Below are 12,223 nucleotides of genomic sequence, written 5' to 3' on the forward strand. Positions count from 1 at the left end.
GACTTCAATTAGACTGCTCGAGTTTAAAGCTAAGCATGTGCTTAAGTGCTTTATTGGATCAATACCTACATTTGTCCCAAAGTTTTGTATTATGAAAAAAAATTAAGCTTTTATAAAATCAAAGACCAATAGAAATATTTCCATATTAAAAAAAATCCCAAATAAAACAGTTGTGTTTCAACTATTAACATTTTTTTTCTGTTTAAAATTAATTATAATTTTGCTTTAAGTGCTTTAAGCAGGGTCCTTAAAGAATTGCCATGGCAAAGTTATAAAGTCAGCTGTACGGGCTGGTACTGGCGGACAATTTTTACCGGTACACCGTACCCTGTACCTGCCTTTACCGCCTTACTTTCACCCCTGGAGAAAGGCAAACATTAGCAAAAGACAACTTTTTTTTCAGATTTACTGTACTTCTTATTTCCTGTTTTGAGACTCAAACCACCACCAAGTTGGTTTCAAAGCAAGAGAAATTCCCAGAAAAAAAAAAGAAAAAGAAAAAGGGAAGTGCAAAAGAAACTAAAACAAGTAGTTTGTGACCCTGAGAGCAGCCCGATGCCAAATGGCAAGGGACTCCCCTATGCGCAGAGTGAGTTGCAGCTGGCCTGACCAGCCCAGTGTACACCAAATCACTGTTGTCATCATCTGTATCTAAATGGGATCATGTAAGGTACCATATGTGAACTGGCGATTAATATAATTGTGAAATGTTTTTTATAGCGGGACCATCACCCCACTCCGGCCCTACAAGAGTTAAAAGCCAGCCCTGGGAGAGGGCTGGGGCTGAGAACCAATAGGAAAAGGCTGGGAGGCAGCCAATCAGGGCCAGGCTGGGCCCTATAAAAGAGTTGCAGGACCAGAAGGCAAAGACAGACTCACTCCAACCTTGGAGTGAGAAGGGCCTAGCTGTCTGGGTGTACAGGGTACTGGAAGCAGAGCATTGCTGGGGAAGGGCAAGAGGAGCTGGGGAACTCCAGCCTGCAATTCCCCCAGGCTGAGGCCTTGATAAAGGCCTAAGGAGGTACTGGGGCTGCAGAGGTGCAGCCCGGTGATAGGCAGAGGCTGCTGGTCAGCCCACTTGCCAATGATGAGTAGCCATTACAGACTGCAGTCTGCCCTAGAGAAAGGGGGCTAGATGATGGCTGTCAGTAGTCACTGAGGCAAGGTGGGCATAAACGGTTGGGGGTTCCCCTGGGAGGGGAGATCCAGAGAGTGAGGGTACTGTTAGGGCAGAATCCTAAGGTAAAGGGCACCGGGGTCTGGGAGGGACGGGGGCCTGAGGCAGGTGAGACACTGGCCAGCAGAGGACACTCTGACAGCTGGAATTGAGCAAATTCCTGAGGCAACCAGCAGGAGACACTGTGCTCGATCTGCTACAGTATGTATTAACAGTATGAGGAATTATGGATACTCATTAATATTGCTTTTAAATCTCTTACCTGACAAAGGGAAAGAAACTGGTTTTCCCTCAGACAGGAGGGAAGGCAGCTACCAACCTGTTTCCTATGTAAATTAAGCATGATGGAATCAAAACAGTAGAAGCCCCATTTACATACAAATCAACAGGGGATGTGAAGTCAACAGGAAAGGAAGACCAGCATGAGGTCATCCTGAGTCTGGGAACAAAACAGTGAGTTTGGGAAAATATAAGGAGAGAGACAAAGCTATCTTGACGTCCATCACTGGAGGGACACAAGTGGCCAGAGAGCTTGCAAGTGGAGAAAGGATGGGGCTGAAAGCAACCGAGGGGATTGCAATCTCTAGGAAAGGAATATAGGTGAAATACCTGCTTAGGCAAATATCTTTTATTTAGGAAGACTGGGGAAACCAGCATTTTGTACTTCTGTGGAAGGTCCTGACTGAGAGAGCATCAGCCATGGCTGGAAAGAAGAAAAAGATTGGGAGGAAATCTCTTGCACCAAGGCTATAGTTAATGGGAGAAGGCATATTTTAATTTTATTTGTTTATAAACATTTTCTTTGCCCCTTGTGCTTGAACTCACTTAAAACCTCATTTTGTTAATGAACGTATTGTACTTTTAATCTAAATCAACCTAGTGTGGTGTTGAAGTCATTGTTAGTTCCAGTTAACACAACAAGCTGCTGTGCTTTTGTCTCTTTAAAAGAGCAGTAGATCTTATTACACCTCTGAATGTTCCAGGAGGGGGCTGGACATTTCAGAGTAAATGATTTTGAAGAAAATTTGGAGTGTGTTGGGGTCACCAGCAAGTATTAACCAACATTAATGGAGATCAGGATGGGTCTATTGTGTTGTAGGCAGGTAAGGGGCTGAGGCCCAAGTGTTGAACTGGGTTAGGGATCATTCAGGGAACTGCATGCTTGTCTGCATGGTGAGCCAGAGTAGTAGAGCATTTAAGGCCTAGGATTAAAAGGTGAGCAGTGACACAACCTCTCAACCCAAATTGTGACATGGCCATCTGAGTAAGAAAAGTAGAAAAACACCCAAAGTTAAGTAGTTCTTGTCCCTTTAAGAGCAAATCCTATAAGGTGCTGGGGAACCTTAAGTAACATTGACTTCATTTATTACACATTAACTCCACCTCTAAACCAGTTATGGTTTAGACTTTACATTAAAATTTCATAATTTACAATGTTATGATCTACTTCTGTATTTCACAGATATATTTAAGTCAAAATTATTAAAAGGCTGGAAATGAATGCTTTAAATATGAAATTTTTAAAATTCCAATAAAACCTATATAATGAGGGAAATCAAAACTATTGCTAACAGAATAATTATCAGATCAATAAACAAGTTGGGTTTTCATGCTTTAGCTTCTACTTTCTAAGCATTTTTCCCATACAGTATTTTTGCACCCAGGCTTATCTATAATTTGTTTTGCTTGTTTTAATTCTGCAATAATGACTTTTTTCACTGATAAGTCTTCAGTTTGACTCTTGTCGATTTTTCTATTGATAAATCAAACGCCACATGCTAATGTTGACTCATTTACTTGTCCTAACCATATTATACTGAACAAGATCCCCCAGATCTGCAGTTTCCCTATTAATTATGTTAACAGGATCATCTTTTAGATGTTAGGATATCTAGTGTCCCTTTTCCCTTTTTTTTTTGTTTCTCTTTGTCACCTGTCCTCTCATTCATATTCTAGCTGTCCTCACTAATTAGGAGAAATGAAATTGTCCAGATGTTTATATGTACACCTGTCGTTTAATGAGTTAATACATGCTAGTGTATTTGTTTTACAGTAGTAGAAACAGATTCTTCAGTTATTCAAAATATTTGTTAGTAGAATTATTACATTCTTTGCTATTGCCAAGAAGCCTTCAAAAAAAACAAACAGACAAACAACCCCCCAAACAAACACCACATCACAAAACACACACACACACACGTTTAAAAGAACACTTTTAAAGTTGAAAAATTCAAGCATGGAAAAAGTTGGAAAAGCCAGAATTAAGGTTGATTGTGAACCTTAATTTGTCCCCTTGTATGTATGCATTAAGATATAGCTACATTACATCATCACAGACTTTTCCCCACAGGACCCTTACCATATTCAGTGCACAGGAAGGATGGTGCCCACATAATTATGCAACTTTTCATTTTCTCATTATTGTTCAATATGTGGCTCCATGTCTTATTTAATGCAAACTATTCAAACCCTAGTTTGAATTAGCATGTGGCAGGCTGATTTATAAATAGAAAATCAAGAAGAGTCTTAAACTGAAGAATTATCAGAGTGAAAGTCATTATTGCAGAATTAAAACAAAAAACAAGCAAAACAAAATCTAGACAAGCCATTTACAACACAAAATTTGCTTCTCTACAAAGGAAAGAGGACACTAAACTACTACATGCCACAAGGAGCCACAACAGTGGTTCCCTTAACCCACCCAACAACATTGTTGTTCTTTCCAGCTATGCTCTTAGGACAGACTCTTCTGCCGGGCTCTCTTGGGGCCTCTCCTTTTGTCCCTCCAGGCCCACGAACATGATACAATTCTGTGGTGACCTAGAATCCTACTTTCGACGTCTCTGACTCAAAGAATATTTCCAACACACCTCTGAACAACATACTAACCCACAGAATCCTTCTTTTTGTAGTGTTGGTAGGAAGGATTCTGCATGGACTCATGAAGGTCAAAACAACAGACTGGACTTCTACATAGATTGTCTCTGTTGAAGTGCACGGGCTGAAATTGTGGAAAAAGTAGCATCACTTGCCCCATAACCTCAGCCGTGCTGAATACAACGCCATCAACAGCCTCAGGAACAACTCTGACATCATAATCAAAAAGGCTGACAAAGGAGGTGCTGTCGCCATCATGAATAAATTGGAATATGAACAAGAGGCTTCTAGGCAGCTCTCTAACTCCACATTCTACAGGCCATTATCCTCTGATCCCACTGAGGATTACCAAAAGAAACTACATCATCTGCTCAAGAAACTCCCTGAAAAAGCACAGGAACAGATGTGTGCAGACACATGCCTAGAACCCTGACCAGAGATATTCTATCTGCTTCCCAAGATCCATAAACCTGGGAATCCTGGACGCCTCATTATCTCTGGCATTGGCACCCTGACAGCAGGATTGTCTGGCTATGTGGACTCTCTCTCCTCAGGCCTTACACTACCAGCACTCCTAGCTATCTTTGAGACATCACTGACTTCCTGAGGAAACTACAATCAATCAGTGATCTTCCAGAAAACACCCTCCTGGCCACTACGGATGTAGAAGCCCTCTACACCAACATTCCACGCAAAGATGGACTACAAGCTATCAGGAACAGTATCCCCGATAACGTCATGGAAAAACTGGTGGCTGACCTTTAACTTTGCCCTCACCCACAACTATTTCACATTTGGGGACAATATATACCTTCAAGTCAATGGCACTGCTAGGGTACCTGCATGGCCCCACAGTATGTCAACATTTTTATGGCTGACTTAGAACAACGCTTCCTTAGCTCTTGTCCCCTAACACCCCTACACTACTTGTGCTGCATTGATGACATCTTCATCATCTGGACCCATGGACAAGAAGCCCTTGACGAATTCCACCATGATTTCAACAATTTCCATCCCACCATCAACCTCAGCCTAGACCAATCCACACAAGCAGTCCATTTCCTGGACACTACTGTACTAATAAGCATGGTCACATAAACACCACCCTATACCAGAAACCTACTGACCGCTATACTTATCTACATGCCTCCAGCTTCCATCCAGGACGCATCACACGATCCATTGTCTACAGCCAAGCTCTACGATACAACCGCATTTGCTCCAACCCCTCAGATGGACACAAACACCTACAAGATCTCTATCAAGCATTCTTACAGCTACAATATCCACCTGCTGAAATGAAAAAAACAGTTTGACAGAGCCAGAAGAGTACCCAGAAGTCACCTACTACAGGATAGGCCCAACAAAGAAAATAACAGAACACCACTAGCTGTCACCTTCAGTCCCCAACTAAAACCTCTCATCATCAAAGATTTACAGCCTATTCTGAAAAATGATCCCTCACTCTCACAGATCTTAGAAGACAGACCAGTCCTCGCTTAGACAGCCGTCAACCTGAAGCAAATACTCACCAGCAACCACACACCACACAACAAAAACAGTAACCCAAGAACCTATCCTTGCAACAAAGTCTGATGCCAACTCTGTCCCCGTATTTATGCAAGTGACATCATCATAGGACCTAATCACATTAGCCACGCCATCAGGGGCTCATTCATCTGCACATCTACCAATGTGATATGTGCCAGCAATGCCCCTCTGCCTCTGCCATGTATATTGGCCAAACTGGACAGTCTCTACGCAAAAGAATAAATGGACACAAATCTGACATCAGGAATCATAACATTCAAAAACCGATAGGCGAACACTTCAACCTCTCTGGCCACTCAGTAAAAGATTTAAGGGTGGCAATTTTGCAACAGAAAAGCTTCAAAAACTCCAAGAAACTACTGAGCTTCAATTAATATGCAAACTAGATACCATTAACTTGGGTTTGAATAGAGATTGGGAGTGGCTGGGTCATTACACATATTGAATCTAAGTATCATCACGCCTTCTTGTCAACAGTCTAAATGGGCCATCTTGATTATCACTAAAGGTTGTATTTTTTTCTTTTTTTTTCTCCTGCTGATAATAGCTCATCTTAACTAATTAGCCTTTCACAGTTTGTATGGTAACTTCCAACTTACCTCTGTGTGTGTGTGTGTGTATGTATATGTATGTGTTCCATTCTATGCATCCGATGAAATGAGCTGTAGTTCACGAAAGCTTATGCTCTAATAAATTTGTTAGTCTCCAAGGTGCCACAGTTACACCTGTTCTTTATTCAAACCCTGTTCTGCACACAGAATTATTTATTTCTTTTTGGGCTTTTCTGTGGTGCTTATCACTCTAGAATCTGAGGGCTTGAGACCTGATTTTTCATAGCACTTTATATGTATCAAGAACAACTCCCATTGACTTCAGTTGCAGCTGTGAGTGCTCCTTACTTCTGAAAATCAGACCCAAAGGACTCAAGTTTGGCACCCATAAAATGAGGAAGACACAGTTATTGACTACCTGTTAAAAGTCTGGTTTAAGGCTCTTGCCCACTGTGACAAAGGCAAGGATAGAATCCATTTCATGGGCACAGGAGGATTGCAAAAATGGGCAAGCCCAAGCAACCAAAACATCTAGAAAATCTCCTGAAATGTGCAGGGTTGGTTTATTTATTTATTTATTTATTTTACTTTAGTAAAACCATATGTGACTATAGCCATGATGGAACAGTGATGGGGAAAAAAAGTGAAGGATAGACAGGAAGTCTCAATGCAATCAATGTAAATGGTTTTACTGGGGCTGTTTACTTTTTAATTATTACTAATGGCAGGGGGCATGGATCAGTGTTCATGTTGCACTCCTTGTCAGTACTGGCCCAAGCCGGGCAACCTATTGATCCAACCAGTGGACCAAATTCAGTCATGAATCCTGGTCATATGCCATTTGAAGCACATACGGTAAAAGAAGACTACATAGCTTAACACTTAAAGAGGAATACTAATACACCTGAATACTTTCAGCCACATCAACAATCTTAGGCAAAAAATCCAGTGTGAGGGCATAGAATTTTATCTTCAGAGACTAGACTCTTGTGGATTAACTATTAAGGCTTGGGTCTCACTCACTCATCTTGTAGATTGTGATAGCTGCTAAAAAGATTATGGGAAAAGGAAGAATGAGGAAAATATACTCAGACTCAAGAGGGGCTTAACTAGTTTACTCAGCACTATATTTATATTTTAGAGATCTGAAGGGCAGCCATAAATGCATGAAGCATTCTGATGGCAGCCAGCTGTAGCTTTAGAGGAGATATTTTGGATCCTGATTTAGATAAAGAGGACATGACTTGAACATTAAATTCTGAATACAATACAGAGGCTTATACTTTGCTCATGAGCCAGATCATGAAGTTTTTACTAAAACTATCACTTGAAGTGAATGGGTGTTTTGCTTGATGAAGGAATGAGGTTAAAAAACAAACCCTAAAAACGTTAAGATTTGACTCCTAGATCTTAATACATGGGTTGATAGAAAGGATAATGGTAAAGTGGAATAGCATGTGTCCCTTCAAAAGTAAAAGCCAAGGGAGAATCTAGGAAATGAGGATTGGTCTAAAAGTCTAATCCTCAAAGTTAAAATAGGTGGAGGGAATATCTGATAAAGTATATTTGGTTTCTTAACTGAACCTTCATAAAATTTAATATATACAGTATATAAGGTTCCCACCTATTAAAGTTTGTCCTCCAAGACTAATTCATTTTCGCCTAATGCTTGACATCTTGTCATTGTCAAGTAGAAATGTCATGATGCATCAACCTGATATGGTGATGTGTTAACCCCACAGATATTTAGGGGAATGTTTAAAATCCTGCAGACTTGGGCTTCAGGGTGCAGGACAGCACCATCAAATGCAAATCAACATTTGGATGGCTGATAACACTAGATATAGAGGAGAGTCATTTGGAGGTTCTGGGCTTTTTCTAGATCAGTTCAGTACTCTATAACAAGCCCAGCTGGAAGGTGCTACTTTCTTATTGTGTCCTGTGGGTCAAAAAAAAATGATGTGACAATAGAAAGTCTCCCTTTCCCCCCACCAATTAAATAAAGGATAAATCTGGCACTTGCCCAACCTGCTGGCAAAGACTCCCCTTTAGTATCCTCCACTAGCTACCCACATTGCCAGTGACAGCATAGGCAGGGAAAGCAGCCTCCCTAGGACTTCTACTCTCCCTCCTATTCAGGAGGGCAGAACTGGGGGATGAGTATAGCCCTGACTTCTCCCTCCAATGTGTCAGCCAGCATAGCTGAAATGACAGGGAGGGAGAAGCAATCTGAACGTGGTTAAGAGTTGGCACAGATTATTTCCCCGCTAGTTCAAGGGGAGAAGCGGGGACTGAATTATGACTTTCAGAGTTACAGTTCCCTGGTCTACTCCTAGAACAGCACAGGACAGATTGTATTACAATCTAGTCCTAAATTTGGGATTCTTTGTATCTTTGTCTGTTTATTGTTATCTTTTATTATCTATCTAAATTCTGATACTAACAGGAGAATGTGAGTGCCTTTCAGAGGTCACTGCCATAAATTACCTTAATTGCCTCCCAGTATAACTGGGTTCAAAAAAGGATTAGAAGAGTTCATGGAGGATAAGTCCATCAATGGCTTAGCCAAGATGGTCAGGGACATAACCCCATGCTCCAGGTGCCCCTAAATCTGCGACTGCCAGAAGCTGGAACAGGATGACAGAGGAATGGATCGTTCGCAAATTGCCCTGCTCTGTTCATTTCCTCTGAAGCATCTGGCACTGTCCATTGTCAGGAGACAGGATACTGAGGTAGATGGACCATTGTTCGGAACCAGTATCAGTTCTTATGTTCTCCCTATTTCTCCTCTTATTATTTATTTATTTATTTATTTATTCCCTCTTTCTTGCCCCGCGCACGCTCTCTCTCCCCTTCCCCCCCACCCCCAACACACTCGTAGGGTGTTAGGGAGTCCTGTGAACGCTGGAACTGGTTACAACACTTCTTGGAAACCCATCATAGCCACAGTTTTATCATAAAAGCAACTCAGAAGATTAAAATCCTGATAGATACTGATCATAAAAGTTTCATGATTTTATAGCACAGTCAAGTGCTTGGTTGAAAAAAGAACATTGTATACCATAAAAATAAGTGTAAAAATGGTAGAACTTGTTTCGTTTATTGTTTCATTTTTTAAAAGGGTATTAAATGAGCAGTGTTTGAAGTAGCAAAAATCAAACTCTTTTCAACAGCAGCTGAACAATAATATTTCATATTTGATTTTCCCCTCCCCTCTCTACCATGTATGGTACTGAGAACATATTTATCATTTGTAAATCAGGGATTATAAATTTCACTGATTTAACTAAATTGATATAAAATCAATATTAAACTAACACAACCTTCTATGACACCAATGCAGAAAAGGTAATCAGTGCAGTGTAAATCCATCTAAACTGACCATAGGTTTATGCCATGTTCCTTGATAAGAAAGTATGTCAGTTATCCATTTCACTTATTCCACATAATGGGAGATACACTGTTGCCTCTGTCTCAAAATTTCATTTTGCCAGAAGTACAGCCAGTAGAACCTCCCTGAGCTTCTTTTTCCCTCACCCCGTCCCTCCCAAATCCAGCTGACCATCCTGCAGCCCTTGCTCCACTGCCGCACACCACGCTATGAGACAAACTTTCCTGGAGCCCATGCTTCCCCCTGCCCTTATCTTACCTTCCCTGCTGGCAAGCCTGAAGCCCTCAGTTTATGGGTCCAGACCTCCTGTTTCCCAGACCCAGCTGATCCTTGTCACCAAGATGAGCTGCCATCACAGTTTCAGCATTCAGCAACAGGTGAAGGCCCAGCTGCCAGAACTGGGCCCATGGAGTGGGATCTGGCTGGCATACAGCTGCAATGGAGAATGGGACCCAAGTGGTGGCCAGTGGAACCATTGTGTGCTCTCTCTCCACTGTGTTCAGACTGAATTTCAGTAGTCTTCAGGTTTTAAACAGTGTGTATGGGGGGATGGGGAAGGGGGGAATGGCCCTTTGTCCCTCCTCCCTCATTTCCAATGTCTGTGATCCAGGGCCGGATTAAGACCTTTAGAGGCCCTAAGCACTGAAAAGATTATGGTGCCCCCCATATGTAATTCAAAATAAAAACAATACTATATCATAAAATAAAATTTTCATTATTGAAATGGCACAACTTAAATGTATGCTGAAATTAAAATAGCTTCTTTCTAGATTTTTCTGATTGCAAAATTCTAGATACGTTAATCGAAGCTGACTCGACGAACCATGTCTGCTTCCATACACAATAGGGAAAGTGAATCAAGTCTGTCCTGACACATTGTTGTTCTCTGTAGGTTTTTTTTATTCTTTTCAGCTGAGGAAAAAGAGTGTTCTGCAGAGCAGTTAGTAATCAATGTTAGAAAAATACATAGTGCGATCTCTCCATTTGGAAATACACACTGTATTCCGTCTTTCAGTATTGTGTCATGAAGTTCAATGTGACTGAATTTCATTTTTCCTGTTTCATTAAACTTTGATTGTATATAACAGTGGAACTGCCATACTTCTCCACGGAGATTCATGTTCAAGTCAACGAGATATGAGTCAACTAGCTTTTGGGAACCTTGTGAATATTGTTCGTCAGATAAGTCCATATTTAGAAAAGAAAATCTACTTGATACTACTTTGTGCACGTCACCTCTCCTCTTCATATGAGCTTCAAGTGTATAAATTATAGCGTAGTAAATAGATGCATGAAATTTGTCTCTAGGATTCAATGCTATTTCTGTTGCATTGCTATCATTTACTTGTTTTTTCCTGATTTGCTTGCGGGACTGGGCTTCTTTGTAGTTAGTATCAGGCAAGATATATTTTGATGTCTTCAGATCTTTCAAAATCATTTCTCAAAGTGTGTAAGTGGTCTGCTAATGATTGACAGAGGTCTGCACATGTTTTCAAATCCAATTCTTTTTCTTGGAGAGTGTGACTTGTGTGGTAAAAGAGAACAAAAACGGGGGAAGAGTGTATAGTGGAGTGTAAGGAAGTCTAACAAAGTTCTGATTTTTCCCATGATAACTACTTCAATGCTTTTTTTTGAAATATCGAATCAAACTTTTTCAAAAAAAACCTCTCTTTTTTTTTTGGTGCCCCCTGCTTTGCTGGTGCCCTAAGCACATGCTTAGTCTGCCTATTGGGTAATCCAGCCCTGCTATGATCCATTTCTCCAGGGCAGAATTTCACTGCCTTAACTAGGAGATCCTTCTTCCTCTTCCTGCAATCCCCTGCCTCATTCATTACATACCTTTCCACTTCTGCAATAATTGAAGTAGGGGTCCCAGATCAACAGTCCCCTTCGCTACACAACCTTGATTTTATCCCTGAAGTAGATCCATCCATTCCTAACTTTTAAGGGCTTGACTTTGCAACCTTAATATTCTTTTAATGTAATTTTTTGTGTGCAGTTTTCTAGGTTTATAAAAAAAAATGAAGAGGAAAAAACCCCCAAAATTTCATCATGACCTATTGACCGTCACATGGCTCTTCAGCAGAGTTGTAACCTTTAGATCTACTGCAATCTCTGCCACTTGAGCTAAAAGAGTAATTTATAGCAGTATTAGGGTGTCATCTTCTAGATGTACAAGCACTAGAGGGGGATGAGACGCACATTTGCAAATGGATTTCACAGATATCTGCTGACAACAAAGAAATGGTGAGACTCGGGAATTGTGGGTTTCATTCTAGGCTTTGGAGGGAAGTGTTCAATAGCAGGCACAGACTCTTCTGCTCATTCCCCACAAATTTGACACCTTTGACCCTCCAACCAGTCTCAGTCCCAGTCCTGTCTCTTCCCTACCCCTCACTCCTTGTCCCTGTCCTAGTCTCATCAACTAGCCAGTCCTGGTCTCCTCTTTTCAGGCTTCTCAACCCAGTTGTCTCCTTGCCTGGCCAGGCCTAGTCTCACCTCTCTGGATACCCTATCCCAGTCTCTTTGTCCAGTCAGTCCCTGTTCTCACCCTACCTGCTTCTAGTCTGATCTGTCTCTCTTCCCCAGTCATGTTTCCCATGTTCTACTGGCTCAGAGTCCCAGTCCTCCTCCCCAGGCTCCTCATCTGAATTCAGTGTTCTCACTTAGCTACTT

Source organism: Dermochelys coriacea, chromosome 2, assembly GCF_009764565.3.
Source record: "Dermochelys coriacea isolate rDerCor1 chromosome 2, rDerCor1.pri.v4, whole genome shotgun sequence".
Classification (NCBI taxonomy): Eukaryota; Metazoa; Chordata; order Testudines; family Dermochelyidae; genus Dermochelys; species Dermochelys coriacea.